An 18,292-nucleotide genomic window follows, 5' to 3' on the forward strand; every position below is an offset into this window, starting at 1 on the left:
CAGTTTGCCACCCATTCCATTCTGCTCACTGGAACAATATTTGACCTTTCTGTACACCCAAGACGTTCCATTATTATCGTTATCGCCCAAAAATGGGTGATATTTCCGACGTTAGTGGCTTTATTTTTCAGGATCGTCAGTATATCGCCCATTTTAAAAACTGCTAGTTCGCCGTTTTAATTTGGCCAATAGCCATAGCAATGTGAAATGAGCGATAGCGATGTATTCAGTCGTGCAAGGCCAGCATCTATAGCAACGGCCATTCTGCGCATGCACATTTTTTTTCAGTCAGTCCTGTGATTTGTGAGGTCAGGGGTCATCTGCGCATGCTCAAAAGACAAAGGGAGGGAGGGAGAGAAGGAAGGTTGTGTCAAGGCAATGGAAATGGAACATGAATCTGGAGAGAGTGATGTTGCGGAGGTTGCACTGAGAAGGAGGGCGAAAGCCTTTTCTGATGAAGTCAACGAAGCTCTGGTCCACGAGGTGGTGGGGCCAATTAACCCAGGGTGGGAGTGGGAACCTTCCTCTTCCCCACCCGCCCCCCCCGGATATACCAGCGAATATGGGCGGACATCGTCGAAGTGGTAACTTCGGCAGCCCATGATGTGAGAGCCAAACAAGTACCGCAAGCGCTGGAACAGTCTGGTGGCATCTGCAAGAGTAAGTATTAAATTATTACATTTATAATTGTAATGATGCACTGACTCATTAATTAGAATGTAAATCTGCCGGATTGTAATTAAGCTGAGTAATCTTGGGTGGCATCCCTGTCAAGATTTGGACTGGGGTCGGAACCTGCGGTCCCAAGACTCTAACCCGAGGAGGGCAGGTGTCCCATGAACCATTCCGTGCAAATGTGCATTCATAATCTGGCTGAGATGCCTTAAACTGAATCGACAGTATTAATTATTATTTAAACGCTTTGATCGAAAATTGGGGCCAAAGAAATAACTGGAAACAGACAGACCGCAAACATTCTGCATTTCTACCACTTTAGTTTAGAAAGAGAATGATTAAATTATATCGCTGTTTGTGTACTATGAACAACTCTTTTTAACTTGGGCATCATCTCCTTTTTGGTTAGGTTGGTGGATGAGGGCACGACTGAGCGCTGAGGGGGCCGCTCAGCTTTGCTCAGATTGAGTCTCTCCGGCTGCTGTCAGTCACTCAGTGACCCAGCCTGGACTGGGGGAGTGCTCCCCCGGCTCACCGTCTGCCCTGGAACACTTGGGACATTAGCTCAGGCCACACGGAGGTCTCCGAGCACAGCCCATGGACACGGTGCCCCCTCCCCTCATGGTCCTGTCATTGTCGAGCTCACCAGCGGTCCTGATTCCCCCCTCTGGGACCTCCATCCCTCCCCTCAGGCAGCGAATGGCACGGCCTGTGGATGGGGCTTTTCCTGGGGATTGTACGCAAGGGGGTTGGTGTCACGCATTAGTTCCTAACCACAATCTTATTAAATTTCATCTCTGAACATAGATGTTATAACCATGCATCAATTGCATATAAACCGTATTAGCATATAACGTTAATGATGAATAGCATGTGTGATGACTAATTGTGGATTACAATATCTGTGTTTCTGTAATAGCACCTAGGCAATTAGCTTATGCCATGCTCTTGTTACGTTTGCAGAAGAAGATATCTAATAATCGGGCGGACCGGAGGAGGGCCTGCAGATCTTTTTCAGTTAACCGACTTGGGTGAGCGTGCCTCAGCCTTTGCAGGGGCACATAATCGTTCTGCCACCTGTGGTGGTGCAGATCCAGTTGTCTGGCCACGTGAGTAATGTGTAAACCAGTGTTAATTTAAAGTAATTTAGTGCTATTTGATTATAATATAAGAATGATGTAATGTTATGCATGCAGCTTCTGTACGCTTCTGTTAATTATGGATGCGTTTATTTGTACTGCCAAAATGGCCAACATGCTCCATCCTTTGTTTCTGATTGGTCCCCTTTGAGGATAAGCCACACCCTGAAGTTTCACAGGAATGTGTCACTGGAACCACCTATCCCAAGGTCTCACTGACTTTGCAAATTGTAACTCGATCCACTTTGACATCGTGAAGGGACAAAGGACAGAGCTCCCCAGAAGACAGCAAGGGCCAGCCAAAGTCCTGTACTCCAGTCCAAGTGCATGCCTCCCCCAGCCAAAGTGCCTTACCCCAGCGTAAGTGCATTCTCCACGCACGCCCGCACCCCCAACCATAGATGGGGCATTGTGTATGGATAGTTAATGGTTTTATTGGGTATGAAGTGAATAGTGACAGTGTTGTGACTTCTGGATATCATCCACTCCAACGATGATCCTTTTAGGGGGTTGCAAGAACGTGATCCGTCTTTCCTGAGTTCTCACTCTTTCCCCTATGATTTCCCCCACACCTCAGCCCCTCACTCGCCCCCCCCCCAACTCGATCTCTCTTTCACCGCCCTCCCCCCTGCCTGTCAGTCCCCCTCCCCCACCCCAGCCACACTCTCTCCCCTAGCCACTCTCACTCCTCTCCCCCCAGCCTCTCACTCTCTCTTACCCACCCGCCCCAGCCTCTCGCTCTCTTTTCTGCCTCTTCCCCAACCTCTCACTCTCTTTCTACCCCCCTCCCAGCCCACCCCCCAGCCTCTCACTCTCTTTCTCTCTCTTTCCCCCCCCCCGTCTCTTCCCCCCCCCCCCCAGCCTCTTTCTCCCCCACCCCCCCAGCCTCTTTCTCCCCCACCCCCCCAGCCTCTTTCTCCCCCACCCCCCCAGCCTCTTTCTACCCCACCCCCCCAGCCTCTTTCTCCCCCAGCCTCTTTCTCCCCCAGCCTCTTTCTCCCCCACCCCCCCAGCCTCTTTCTCCCCCACCCCCCCAGCCTCTTTCTCCCCCACCCCCCCAGCCTCTTTCTCCCCCACCCCCCCAGCCTCTTTCTCCCCCACCCCCCCAGCCTCTTTCTCCCCCACCCCCCCAGCCTCTTTCTCCCCCACCCCCCCAGCCTCTTTCTCCCCCACCCCCCAGCCTCTTTCTCCCCCACCCCCCCAGCCTCTTTCTCCCCCACCCCCCCAGCCTCTTTCTCCCCCACCCCCCCAGCCTCTTTCTCCCCCACCCCCCCAGCCTCTTTCTCCCCCACCCCACCAGCCTCTTTCTCCCCCACCCCCCCAGCCTCTTTCTCTCCCATGCCTCTTTCTCCCCCACCCCCCCAGCCTCTTTCTCCCCCCCCCGCCTCTTTCTCCCCCCCCCGCCTCTTTCTCCCCCCCCTGCCTCTTTCTCCCCCCCCTGCCTCTTTCTCCCCCCCGCCGCCTCTTTCTCCCCCCCCGCCGCCTCTTTCTCCCCCCCCCGCCTCTTTCTCCCCCCCCCCGCCTCTTTCTCCCCCCCCCCGCCTCTTTCTCCCCCCCCCCCCGCCTCTTTCTCCCCCCCCCCCGCCTCTTTCTCCCCCCCCCCCGCCTCTTTCTCCCCCCCCCCCGCCTCTTTCTCCCCCCCCCCCCGGCCTCTTTCTCCCCCCCCCCCGGCCTCTTTCTCCCCCCCCCCGCCTCTTTCTCCCCCCCCCGCCTCTTTCTCCCCCCCCCCGCCTCTTTCTCCCCCCCCCCCGCCTTTTTCTCCCCCCCCCCGCCTTTTTCTCCCCCCCCCCGCCTTTTTCTCCCCCCCCGCCTTTTTCTCCCCCCCCGCCTCTTTCTCCCCCCCCCCCGCCTCTTTCTCCCCCCCCCGCCTCTTTCTCCCCCCCCGCCTCTTTCTCCCCCCCCCGCCTCTTTCTCCCCCCCCCGCCTCTGTCTCCCTCCCAGCCACTCACCCCCACCCCCAGCCACTCACCCCCACCCCCAGCCACTCACCCCCCCCCAGCCTCTCACCCCCCCCGCCCCCAGCCTCTCACCCCCCACCTCCCCAGCCTCTCACCCCCCACCTCCCCAGCCTCTCACCCCCCACCTCCCCAGCCTCTCACCCCCCACCTCCCCAGCCTCTCACCCCCCACCTCCCCAGCCTCTCACCCCCCACCTCCCCAGCCTCTCACCCCCCACCTCCCCAGCCTCTCACCCCCCACCTCCCCAGCCTCTCACCCCCCACCTCCCCAGCCTCTCACCCCCCACCTCCCCAGCCTCTCACCCCCCACCTCCCCAGCCTCTCACCCCCCACCTCCCCAGCCTCTCACCCCACACCTCCCCAGCCTCTCACCCCCCCACCTCCCCAGCCTCTCACCCCCCACCTCCCCAGCCTCTCATCCCCCACCTCCCCAGCCTCTCATCCCCCACCTCCCCAGCCTCTCACCCCCCCCACCTCCCCAGCCTCTCTCCTCTCCCCCTCAGCCTCTCACCACCCGCCACCCCCCCCCCCCACCCCAGCGCCTCTCTCACATTGGGCCAGGCTCGCCACCTTCAGCCTCCTCACGCCACCATCGGGCCCGAGGAAGCGGGGGAGGTGTTGGACAGACACATGTCTGTCCAAAAAAGTACAGTACAAATAGTTTGTCCCGTTAATTAAATGTAACGTCTCTCATTCATATTTATTGTAGTAGTGTTGCATCTCGTACATATGCCTGCGCAGCGCAATCATTCTCATGTCTCCTCTTCTCTTCGACTAACCTCATTTATGTTTTCCAGCTCCCCAGGCGCAAAGGGAGACCCCTGGAGCATCACCTCAATTGCTACAGGTGGTGCTGACCACAGGGGAAGAAGATGCAACTGAGGAGGATGATGAGCCGGTTGAGGAATCTGCAGTACCTGTGCCACGTCATCCTTAACGTATCAAGTAGCGGGGCCAAGTGGCTTGCTGCAGGGCACTCCGAGTGGTCCAGTGCCCACGCCGACCCCGCGGAGGTTGGCTCGGCGAGGTAGGCACGAGCAGCAACAAGCAGATGTGAACCAGGACATGGTGTCTCTGTCGAGGGCAAACGTCGACATTGGTAGAGAGCTCCTCCAAGTGATTGGTGGCTTGACCGGCAACATTGCCAGACTATCTGTGCGAATCTCGGAGGACATGGGGCAGATGGTTGCGGCCAACGGCCAACTCCGTCGATGCCATGCGGCAGGCGATGGTTTCGAGATACGGCACTGCACTCCAAGGTGCCATACCACTAACAACGTCGACAGATGCGAGTCAGGAGGAAGCAGTTGCTTCTGACTCGAAAGAGGTTTTTTCAGCAACGTCTTCTCCTGGGCCCCCTGAATTGAATCTACCAGTGTCACCGCCCCTCCCCCCCCAGCAGCGCTCAAGGTGCCCTGCTGCAACGATTGGCCCCGTTACTAGAAAGGGGAGCGTAAGTGGGAAAGGGAGCATTATGATGATTGGGTGTAGAGGTAGAGGAAGGAAGCATGACTGCGGGGGGGTGGGAGGGGTGCTTTATCTATTTTAATTAAAATTGTTGACTGTTTTTATTGTTAAAAGTATGTTGAATTTTGGGGGTGGTGGGAGCGTGTTTTTGTACTGTTATCGTTATTGAAAATTTATTGCTAAGTGAAAAATTTTGTTGACTTGGGGGTGAGGGGGAGAGATGGGTGTTATAGTTTGTTTAAAAATGTTTTTACATCAATTAAATTATTAAAATTTTTTATTGAACTTTATGATCGTTATACAGACTCTTCTAATAACGAATGGGTAAACATCAATACAAGGGTTGCAAACAATGGGCAGGCAAGGATGAAATGTAACGCAACTGTAACTGTCACCCCGGATTCTGGGGAGGTCCCAGCAGATTGGAAAACTGCAAATGTAACGCCCCAATTTAAAAAAAAAAGAAGGCAGACAAAAAACAGGAAACTATAGACCAGTTAGCTGAACATCTGTGGTTGGGAAAATGTTGGAGTCCATTATTAAAGAAGCAGTAGCAGGACATTTGGAAAAGCAAAATTTGGTCAGGCAGAGTCAGCATGGATTTATGAAGGGGAAGTCATGTTTGACAAATTTGCTGGAATTCTTTCAGGATGTAACGAACAGGGTGGATAAAGGGGAACCAGTGGATGTGGTTATTTGGAATTCCAGAAGGCATTTGACAAGGTGCCACATAAAAGGTTACTGCACAAGATAAAAGTTCACGGGGTTTGGGGTAATATATTCGCATGGATAGAGGATTGGCTAACTAACAGAGAGTCGAGATAAATGGTTCATTCTCTGGTTGGCAACCAGTAACTAGTGGGGTGCTGCTGGGACCCCAACTATTTACAGTCTATATAAGTGACTTGGAAGAAGGGACTGAGTGTAATGTAGCCAAATTTGCTGACAATACAAAGATGGGAGGAAAAGCAATGTGTGAGGAGGACACAAAAAATCTGCCAAAGGACATAGACAGGCTTAATGAGTGGACAAAAATTTAGCAGATGGAGTATAATGTCGGAAAGTGTGCGGTCATACACTTTGGCAGAAAAAAATCAAAGAGCAAGTTATTATTTAAATGGAGAAAGATTGCAAAGTGCTGCAGTACAGCGGGACCTCGGGGTACTTGTGCATGAAACACAAGAGGATAGTATGCAGATACAGCAAGTGATCAGGAAGGCCAATGGTATTTTGGCCTTTATTGCAAAGGGGATGGAGTATAAAAGTAGGGAAGTTTTGCTACAGCTATATACGGTATTGGTGAGGCCACACCTGGAATACTGCGTGCAGTTTTGGTTTCCATATTTACGAAAGGATATACTTGTTTTGGAGGCAGTTCAGAGAAGGTTCACTAGGTTGATTCCGGGGATGAGGGGGTTAATTTATGAGGAAAAATTAAGTAGGTTGGGCCTCTACTCATTGGAATTCAGAAGAATGAGAGGTGATCTTATCGAAATGTATAAGATTATAGAGGGGGGCTTGACAATATGAATGCAGAGAGGATGTTTCCACTGATAGGGGAGACTAGAACTAGAGGGCATGATCTTAGAATAAGGGGCTGTCCATTTAAAACAGAGATGAGGAGAAATTTCTTCTCTGAGGGTTGTGAATCTGTGGAATTCGCTGCCTCAGTGAGCTAAATAGACAGTTTCTTAAACGATAAGGGGATATGAGGGGTTATGGGGAGCAGGCGGGGAAGTGGAGCAGAGTCCATGATCAGGTCAGCCATGATCTTATTGAATGGCGGAGCAGGCTCGAGGGGCCATATGGCCTACTTCTGTTCCTATTTCTTATGTTCTTATGTAACTTCACGCAAAGCGTTCATTTACGAGCTGCTGACGCAACAGTCTTCCAAATGTGTAACTACCACGGGGCTTTTCCAGTGGTGTGGCGGGAGCGGTGGGGGCATGGGTTCATCGCCAGGCTGGTTGTCCTCCCTGAGCTCCTCGTCCTCCTCTTCCTCTTCTGCCTCCCCTCTCTCCTGATGTGGACCGGCAGTCCCATCTGGCAATTGTTGTCCTCTCCTGATAGCTAGGTAATGTAGCATGTAGCACACCGCAATGAACTCAGCGACCTGCTCAGGGTGGTATTGCAGGTTGCCTCCTGAGTGGTCCAAGCATCTGAAGCGCTGCTTCAGCACTCCCAATTGTCTTTTCGACAATATTGCGTTTGGCTCTATGGCTTTCATTGTAGTGCTTCTGTCTAAGCCTTTTGCAGGGGATTCATAAGCCAGCTGGCAAAGCCATATCTTTTATCCTCCAGCATCCAACCGTGACCTTGTGGCTGACTCTTAAACAGGTCAGAGACGGTGCTCTCACGCAAGATGTGCACATTGTGGATGCTCCCTAGAAAATTTGCATTTACTGCCTTGATTATTTGCTTGTGGTCGACAACGAGCTGCACCTTCAAGGAGTGAAATCCCTTTTGGTTACGGTAAACCTCTGCATCCTGCAAAGGTGCTCGCAGGGCGATGTGCATACAGTTTATTGCTCCCTGCACCTTGGGAAAGTTTTCTATTCTTGAGAACCCCAAAGCACTCTCATTCTGCCTCCCTGGTCATATGGAAGTTTATAAAGTCCACCCTGCATGCGTAAAGGGCTTCAGTTACCTGCTAAATGCAGCAATGTGTGGCGTGCTGAGAGATGCAGCAAATGTCGCCAGCTGAGGCCTGAAAGGAGCCCGATGCATTGAAGGAAAGTGCCACAGTAACCTTAACCTCAACAGGCAGTGCGATCCTGATGGTGCTGGTTGGCTACAGATCACCCTTCATTAACTGGCATCTCTCACTGATGACCTCCTTTCAGAAGCGCTGCCTCCTAAGGTATGTGTTATCGGACAAGTCCAGGTATGATTGCTTATCCCTGTAAATGCGTTGGGTGTAAGGTGGTCTCCTCAGCAGTCTGCTACCTCTTTGAAGAGCATTATGTACCCAATCAATGAACCTTCTCCCATTTCTATTCTGCAACATATGAGTAGTCATCAATACTGGTTGAGAAATTACAGGCTCCATCACTATAAATCGCTATAAATGCCCTAATCTGTCTTCAAAGTTCTTAAGTTGTCCTAACAAACACAATATAAACTCAAAATTGACCACAATGTGATTAGATGATTGGCAAGATACTAAAACGCCTTTTAATTTCACTCACGAATTACTTCACTGCTCCCATCAACTTGAAGTAGTCTTTTATTAAACTTCCTCCGATTTGCAAAATGGCGTCCATACTGCCAGGTTAAGGTCAGGTGAATGCAGCTTTTCTTGAACGTCTTTTTGGGTCAGTGATCATTTGGGCGCAATATGGGCGAAATGCCGAAAGTAACGCTCGGTGATAATCTGGATGATATTTGGACGTTCATTTCCATTATAAACAGTATTCTGGGCTTTGCACGAGTGATGACGTCAGATTTTTTAAAAAATAGAACAGGCGATTCAGCTCGTTCCTGTATGCCGAAAGTTTTGCTGCCGATAATCGGGCGGTAGCTTCCATTTCTCATCAAAAATGGGCGAGAAACTGAATCTCGGCGGTTATATGGGCGATAAATGGCAAATATGTGCCGAAAGTCTAGCCCTGTCAATTAATATTTTATATAATAGTGTATGCTATGCTATTTAATAAAGGTGTGTACACGTAGGGAGAAGTTATTTATCTTTTAAGCATTAAATTGGTGAAACCTCCTGATACGTTCACAATAAAGGATGAAACTGAGTGCTGTGTTCAAACAGCAAGTGTGACTTTAGCTCTTTTAATAAGACTCCAGAGTGCAGGTACCTCGTGGGTGGCCTGCTTATATGCCATGCTCCCAAGGGATGCTGGAATCCCTTGGGACTCCAACAGGTAGGTCCTCTGGTGGTAGTGTAATACAGGTTACAAGGGGTTAAATACATAACATCACTCCCCCGTGAAGTCAATAGTACACTTACTTACAAGGTGAGACGATCTGGGGCTTTTCGCTCCCTTGACGATCGTCTCGGTACAAATGTGGATGTGGGTGAGTTGGTTAGTTCTTTCTTGGGCTGCTTGATGGTCTAAACTACCCGTCCTGCCTGGCCGTTGGATGAGGGCTTGAACGGGGCAGATGATCCCATTGCGGGTCATGAATTTGTTGAATTCAGCACTGGTGAAACATGCCACATTGTCGCTGACTAGGACACCAGGCAGGCCGTGCGTGGCAAACATGGTTCGTAGGCTTTCAACAGTGGCCGTGGACATGCTTACAGACATTATTGCACATTCAATCCATTTTGAGTAAGCATCCACGACAGCCAAAAACATTTTGCCAAGAAATGGGCCCGCATAGTCCACGTGGATCCTCGACCACGGTTTGGAGGGCCACGACCACAAGCTTAGTGATGCCTCTCTGGGTGCATTACTCAGCTGAGAGCAAGTGTTGCACTGGTGCACGCATGACTCTAAATCTGAGTCGATGCCGGGTCACCACACATGGGATCTGGCTATGTCTTTCATCATTACAATGCCTGGGTGGGTGCTGTGCAGTTCACAAATGAACGTATCTCTGCCTTTTTTGGGCAAGACCACGCGATTGCCCCACAACAGACAGTCCGCCTGCATGGACATTTCATCTTTGCGCCTGTGGAACGGCTTAATTTCCTCCTGCATCTCCGCTGGCACACTGGACCAGCTCCCATGGAGGACAGAGTTTTTTTTTAACCAAGGACAGTAAAGGATCCTGGCTGGTCCGGGTCCTAATCTGGCAAGCCGTAACGGGTGACTTTTCGTTTTCAAATGCATCCATTATCATGAGCAAGTCCTCTGCCTGTGCCATTTCCACCCCGGTGGTGGACAGTGGCAGCCAACTGAGAGCATCTGCGCAGTTCTCTCTGCCCGGTCTGTGGCGGATTGCATAGTTGTATGCCGACAGCCTAAGCGCCCACCTTTGGATGTGGGCAGAGGCATTGGTGTTAATCCTTTTGCTCTCAGAGAACAGCAATATGAGCGGCTTGTGGTCAGTTTCAAGCTCAAACTTGAGGCCAAATAAGTACTGGTGCATTTTCTTTACCCCGTAAACGCACACCAGAGCCTCTTTTTCAATCATGCTGTAGGCCCTTTCGGCCTTGGACAAACTCCTGGACGCATAAGTGACCGGTCGCAAAATCCCCGATTCGTCACCCTGTTGTCATACGGTGTCGGGCGTGTGTTACGACGCATCGCAAGCTAGCACTAATTTTTTTACAAGAGTCATACAAGACAAGCAGTTTGTTTGAACACAACAGATTTCTGGCTTTCTTAAAGGCAGCCTCTTGTGAATTTCCCATACCCAGTCGTCTCCCTTGCGCAGTAGTGCATGTAGGGGTTCTAGCAGGGTGCTTAACCCAGGTAGGAAATTACCGAAATAGTTAATGAGTCCCAGGAACGACCGCAGCTCCGTCACGTTCTGTGGTCTCTGCGCGTTCTTGATGGCCTCCGTCTTGGCGTCGGTGGGTCTGATGCCTTCTGCTGTGATTCTTCTTCCCAAGAACTCGACCTCCTGCGCCAGGAAAACACACTTCGAGTGTTCCAACCGACTGAGAACCTCTTCCAGATTCTTCAAGTGCTCAATGGTGTCCCGACCTGTAACCAGTATGGCGTCCTGGAAAACCAAGTTGCGAGGAATCGACTTTTAACTGGCTCTCCATGTTCCATTGGAAGATTGCCGCGGCCGACCGAATCCCAAACTGGCATCTGTTATAGATGAACAGACCTTTGTGTGTGTTGATGCAGGTGAGGCCTTTCGAAGATTCCTCCAGCTCCTGCGTCATGTAGGCCGAGGTCAGGTCCAGCTTGGTGAACGTCTTCCCTCCAGCCAGGGTCGCAAATAGATCGTCTGCCTTGGAAAGCAGGTACTGGTCCTGTCGCAAAAAACGGTTAATCGTTAATTTATAGTCCCCACAAATTCTGACCGTGCCGTCCTCTAAGTACCTGGACAATCGGACTAGCCCACTCGTTGAAATCCACCGGCGCGATGATGCATTCTCGCTGCACCCTGTCCAGCTCAATTTCCACTTTCTCACGCATCATATATGGTACCGCCTGAGCCGTGGTGGATGGGTCGCGTACTGGGAACCAAATGGATCTGCACCTTCACCCCCGAGAAGCTTCCAATGCCTGGCATGAACAACGTTGGAAACCTGCTCAGAACCTGGACACATGAGGCATCGTCGACGGACGAAAGCGCTCAGATGTCGTCCCAGTTCCAGCGGATTTTTCCCAGCCAGCTTCTGCCAAACAATGTGGGGCCATCCCCTGGCACAATCCACAGCGGGAGTTTGTGTACTGCTCCATCCTAGGAGACTTAGGGCCCAAGTTTCCACAAGAAAAAAAACGGGCGCCCCTCCGAGCGTTTTTCACGCCTAAAACGGCGCCTAAAAAAATCCTCGGTATTCTCCACCTACTTACAGGTCCTCTGGCCCTCGGCGCAGCCAGCACGAGCTGTGGGGCGGGGCAGTGCCGGGACCTCTGCACATGCGCGCTACAGTCGGCACGCAAGTGCAGTAGATCCAGGCGCCGAACTGTGTGGGAGGGGCCCGAAGCACGCAGCCCCTAGCCCTGGCTGAATGGCCTCACTGGGGCTGCGTGGATAAGGCTCCTCCCACGGCCAGCTCCTGCTCCCCGCCCCCGACAAGACCCGACACCCGCGTCCCCCCCCCCCCCCCCCCGCCGACCAGATCCGACCCGACACCCGCTCCCCCCCCCCCCCCCCGACTGACCCGACCTGCGCTCCTGTTCCCCGACCCGACCCACCCCCCCCCCCCCCCCCCCCACTGGACCCGACTCCCGGACTGGATCCGACCTGACCTCTCCCTTCCCCCCCCCCCCCCCCCCGCCCTGCTCTCACTCTCTCTCTCCCCCTCCTTCCCCCCCCTCTCTCCCTCCCTCCCCACTCTCCCCCTCCCTCCCCCCCTCTCTCTCCCTCCCTCCCCACTCTCCCTCCTCTCTCTCTCTCTCTCTCTATCTCTCTCCCTCCCTCCCCCTCTCTCTCTCCCTCCCTCCCTCCCTCTCTATCTCTCTCTCGCTCTCTCTCTCTCTCTCTCTCTCTCTCCCCCTCCCTCTCCCCTCTCTCTCCCTCCCTCTCTCTCTTCCCCCCCCCTCCCCCCCCTCTCTCTCTCTCTCCCTCCCTCTCTCTCTCTCTCCCCCTCCCTCTCCCCTCTCTCTCCCTCCCTCCTCTCTCTCTCTCCCCCCCCCTCCCCCCCCCCTCTCTCTCTCTCTCCCTCCCTCTCTCTCTCTCTCCCCCACTCCCGCTCAGCGGCACGAACGGTTGCAGAATTCTCCCTGGCTGAAGCACTTTCACACAGGTAGGAAGATGGTTTATTTAATCTTTTCTTGGCTTATAAATGTTTATTCAGGTTGGATTTATTTGTAGAAGTATAAATAAGGATTTATTGTCGAATTTAATGACTTCCCTTCCCCTCCCCCCCCCCCACCTCGTTCTGGACGCCTAATTTGTAACCTGCGCCTGATTTTTTAATGTGTAGAACAGGTTTTTTCAGTTCTACAAAAATCTTCACTGGCTCCATTCTACTTTAGTTTGGAGTACATTTTCACTGTGGAAACTTTCAAATCAGGCGTCAGTGGCCGGACTCGTCCCCTTTTGAAGAAAAAATTCTGTTCTAAACTAGAACTGTTCTACCTGACGAGAACTGCAGAAAAAAAAATGTGGAGAATTGCGATTTCTAAAATAGTCCGTTCTCCACCAGTTGCTCCTAAAAATCAGACGCGAATCATGTGGAAACTTGGGCCCTTCGTGTGGTGTGAATGGGGCTGAGCTTGGGCCAGATTGCCTTTTTCCCCACAGCCTGTTGAAGACCTTTTTACTCATTATGGACTGATTCGCACCCATGTCCAGTTCCATAGATACTGGAATTCCGTTCAGTTCAACTTTCAACATTATTGGTGGACATTTTGTGGTGAATGTGTGTACCCCATACACTTCTGCCTCCTTGGTACGAGTCTCCAATTCAGCCTGATCCACGGTGGATCGATCGTCCTCTGCAACGTGGTGGTTTGCAGGGTTTGCAGCTCGCCTGCACATTCGCTGGAGCTGTCCCATTTTTCTGCAACCGTTGCATGCATAGTGCTTGAAGCGGCATTGATGGGGCCGATGATCAGTGCCAACAGGGTATTAACTGCCTCGCATTAATGATTGATGGCGGACTCTGGGGCGGGCAGCAGCAGCCGGTGTGTATGTTCTGCCATGTATATTCCTGCTCGAAAACGATGTTACTTTGTGCACAGTACTGGCCGAAACTTCTTACTCTGCGAAATCTGTTTGGTGTTGTCGCTGGTGGACATAAATGCTTCGGCTACCGTTACGGCTTTACTTAGATTCGGAGTTTCTACAGTCAACAGTTTGCGACGGATTACCTCATGGCCAATGTCCAGTGCAAAAAGTCTCTAAGCATTTGTTCTAGGAATCCCTCAAATTCGCAATGTCCTGCGAGGCGCCTTAGTTTGGCGACATAGCTCGCCACTTCCTGGCCCTCCGCCGTTGACACGTATAGAACCGATATCTCGCATCAAAACGCTTTCCTTAGGATTTAGGTGCTCCCAGACCAGCGTACACAATTTTTCATAGGATTTAGCTGTTGGTATTGCCGGAGCTAGGAGATTCTTCATGAGGCCATAGATTGTTGTCCCACAGACAGGAGGATCACCCTTCGTTTGGCAGCGTTCTCGTCCCCTTCCAGCTCGTTGGCCACAAAGTATTGGCCGAGTCTCTCCACGAAGGCCTTCCAATCGTCCCCTTCTGAGAACTTCTCCAGAATACCAACTGTTCTTTGCATTTTTGCGCGTTTGTTCGTTACCTCGTTGCCAATTGGTACGTTCACAATAAAGGATGAAACTGAGTACTGTGTACAATGAGCAAGTGTGACCTTAGCTCCTTTAATAAGACTCCAGAGTGCAGGTACCTCGTGGGTGGCCTGCTTATATACTGTGTTCCCAAGGGATGCTGGGGTTAAATACATAACATCTCCAAAGACATCTGAAGTGGTGAGAGTGTATAACCGATAATGGGGTTATATTCATAGAATAACATAGTTGGGCATAGATTGTAAAGCTGCAACACCGTTGATTAGGTTCTGATGATTTCATACAAACAAGAGCGAAGCTAATAGATGGTTTATTAATACCTTCTGAACTCTCAGTGTTATAGTCCAAAAATTTCACAGTCAGCAGTTACTTCATGCAACATTTATAAAGGCTCATCCATTATCACTTCCATGAAAAGCTATGCTGGACAACTTTTGAAGCTTGTAAACACAGCTTACATGCTGAAGTCATTGCTTTCCATCTATGGTGATTTTGATTGTTTTGTAAAATATACAAGGAGGAAGAGACTTTGGAAAAGATTGTGGTGTAGTGAAAAGTTTTGCACTGTAGGATCTGATGCCTGTAAGAGCTAGGTGTTTCTGTGACTCCCAAAAAGTGTTTCTACCTGTTAAAACTCGTGGAGCACAGCAACTGATTTTAATAAATATCCAATTATATTTTTCTCCTTGCTTCCCTGCCTCTACTCATCATCATAGGCAGTCCCTCGAACGAGGATGACTTGCTCCCACATGAGTTCACATATGTTTAAATGAAGGACCCGATGTTCCAATTGAGGGGGTGGAAGATGCCTGTGTGTGGATTTTTTTAGCGTGTGGTGACCGTTGCACACCAGCCACCACACGGGCTTGACAAAGCTAGACCTTTATCCAGTGGTAAGGGTTAACCAGGATGACTGGAGACCTGCTCTGCTGCACGGACCAATTGCGCTCACATATCACAGAGTGGGCTGGCCCGTGCTGCCCCTGGGCCCTCAATCTTCTGGGCTCCGTACCCTCATTCACTGCAATTCCGCCACGATCGTTCGCCACTCCTCCGCCACAAACATTCGCCGCACCTCTGCCACGATTCCTCACTGCTCCTCCGCCACCAAAACACTCGCCGCACCTCTGCCACGATCTCCCGCCGCACCTCCACACCAAAAATTCGCCGAGCCTCTCACGATCACCCACCAAATCTCAGACAAGATCCCTCATCAATCCTCCGCTCCGATCACTTGTCGCAAGTCCACCACGACCTTCCTGCTCCTCTGTTGTACCAGGGCCCCGCCGATGCTCCTGCCCACGCTCCAAACGGCGACCTGAGTCATGATGACCTCACCCAGTCGCCCACCTCGAAGCAGTCGCACATTTGTGTCAGCTCGTGCTGGAAGCTGCAGTGGCATGCTCCAGCTCTTTTTATAGCCCCGACCTGCGGAGATGTTCTCTCGCAGATCAGGGTAGCCCACGATGTGTGAAAGGGAAATCATGCTTGACGAATCTTCTGGAATTTTTTGAAGATGTAACTCGCAGAGTGGACAAGGGAGAACCAGTGGATGTGGTGTATTTGGACTTTCAAAAGGCTTTTGACAAGGTCCCACACAAGAGATTGGTATGCAAAATCAAATCAAATGGTATTCGGGGTAATGTACTGACGTGGATAGAGAACTGGTTGGCAGACAGGAAGCAGAGAGTCGGGATAAACAGGCCCTGTCAGAATGGCAGGCAGTGACTAGTGGAGTGCCACAGGGCTCATTGCTGGGACCCCAGCTATTTACAATATACATTAACGATTTAGATGAAGGAATTGAGTGTAATATCTCCAAGTTTGCTGAGGACACTAACCTGGGTGGTGGTGTGAGCTGTGAGGAGGACGCTAAGAGGCTTGCAGGGTGACTTGGACAGGTTAGGTGAGTGGGTAAATGCATGGCAGATGCAGTATAATGTGGATAAATATGAGGTTATCCATTTTGGGTGGCAAAAACACGAAGGCAGAATATTATCTGGTTGGCGGCAGATTAGGAAAAGGGGAGGTGCGACGAGACCTGGGTGTCATGGTACATCAGTCACTGAAAGTGGGCATGCAGGTACAGCAAGCAGTGAAGAAGGCAAATGGTATGTTGGCCTTCATAGCTAGGGGATTTGAGTATAGGAGCAGGGTGGTCTTACTGCAGTTGTACAAGGCCTTAGTGAGGCCTTACCTGGAATATTGTGTACAGATTTGGTCTCCTAATCTGAGAAAGGACGTTCTTGCTATTGAGGGAGTGCAGCGAAGGTTCACCTAACTGATTCCAGGTATGGCTGGACTGTCATATGAGGAGAGACTGGATCAACTGGGCCTTTATTCACTGGAGTTTTGAAGGATGAGAGGGGATCCCATAGAAACGTACAAGATTCTGATGGGACTGGGCAGGTTTGATGTGGGAAGAATGTTTCCGTGTTGGGGAAGTCAAGAACCAGGGGACATAGTCTTAGGATAAGGGGTAGGCCATTTAGGACTGAGATGAGGAGAAACTTCTTCATTCTAGAGAGTTGTTAACCTATGGAATTCTCTGCCGCAGAGAGTTGTTGATGCCAGTTCATTGGATATATTCAAGAGGGAATTAGATATGGCCCTTACGGCTAAGGGGATCAAGGGGTATGGAGAGAAAGCAGGAAAGGGGTACTGAGGGAATGATCAGTTATGATCTTATTGAATGACGGTGCAGGCTCGAAGGGCCGAATGGCCTACTCCTGCACCTATTTTCTATGTTTCTTTGATACTAGATGGTTACATTATTGATGCTCCAGGATGCAACGTCTTGACTATTTCTGTTGAATTCCACACATATAACTCGAGATTCTCACAATCTGTTTGGAGTTGCAGATGCCAACAGGTTTTAAAGTCCACTCGAATAATTTTTTTCATTTTTCTAATTTTCCTCCATTAATTTTCTCTCTTTGCCTGAAGGTATTGATTTGATGTTGACATATGGTTCCAAAAGTGTCAATCAGCTTCCATTAATTCACCCAAGTAACCATGACTATGAGCCTGGTCAGTGAATGTCAGCAGGCTTTCAATTGTGGGGTAGAGGGCTTCACACCCAAGTCTGATCCTGCCTTCTTAATTTCCAGCAGGAATCACTATGTAGCATCAAGAGTGTGAAAGCGAATTGATCTTGTTCTCCCTAACTCAGGAATTCTGCAGCTAATTATAGTGCTTCTATCACCATTCCAAGAAAATGCATTACAGCATTAACCAATTTTACTTTTAAAACCAGCTTACTTTCATGTATATGATTTTAAAATTATAAAAACTGAGTAAGTTCATATAGACTGTCAAGGCCATATTTGTCTAAATCAGAACAAGTTGGATTTACATTGGGGTTAAGCTTGGTCACTGCCCATTTCAGGTATAGAAAGAAACTCATATTTGGCATTACATGTGTGGCTAACCCAAAGTGAGTTTCCTTTTTTTTTTGAATCGACTGAGAAAATTAATTGTGATGTAACTGACTTTGAAGTGAAATCATTGCCAGTCAGGTGTGTTCAGAATTTTGGCCTTGAAAAGCAAATTTCACTGTCATCACTCTTAGAAAATCAAATAAATGCAAAGAATCATTTACTATAATATTTCCTTCATTTCTGTTTACTTTAAATATATATTTTTTTGTTTAAATGGTGAGTGCTGATATAAATAACAAGACTATCTGGGAGGAGTTTCTGAGCCCATTAGTAAAAGGAAGCCACATTCACAGCAGTAGGCATAGTCATTAACTTGCTGTGCAATATCTTCAATTAGGAGTGTAAATTCAGTTGCTGCACCCATCAGCCACAAACAGCCTCAGTAATCTTTCTAAGGCAGTTGTTGCAAATGAAGTTACCAGCAGTTTTAATAAAAGTATTTAGGATCAAGAGGAAAACTGAAAAACACATTAGTATCTCAATACTTAATTACAATTTTTGGTAACAAAGGAGGTACGGGTGCAGGCTCAACTTACTTTTAGTCTGGCCTATTCCTTAGACAAAGATTTGCAGTGAACCATTTTTCAATCACTGAGCGTCCAATCTCACCTGGGATGCTTACATCAAGTGTCAAAAAGGATATTTTTGCAGTGTGTTCTGATTGTTTTAATTTCAAAGAGGAGACCTTGGAGTTTTTCTATTTGTTTTGGTAATATATTTTCTAAATTCATTTTTCTGATGTTTAATTGTTACACAGATACTGCTTTT

The 18,292-nt window shown here is 50.1% G+C and overlaps 1 protein-coding gene across 1 annotated transcript in view; it reads left to right on the forward strand.

Moving 5' to 3' along the window:
* Positions 1-18,292, forward strand: part of hdac4 (histone deacetylase 4) — a 625,953-nt gene that overhangs the window by 517,383 nt on the left and 90,278 nt on the right. The window lies entirely within an intron of this gene.

This window comes from Pristiophorus japonicus, chromosome 3, assembly GCF_044704955.1.
Source record: "Pristiophorus japonicus isolate sPriJap1 chromosome 3, sPriJap1.hap1, whole genome shotgun sequence".
NCBI classification, from domain to species: domain Eukaryota; kingdom Metazoa; phylum Chordata; class Chondrichthyes; family Pristiophoridae; genus Pristiophorus; species Pristiophorus japonicus.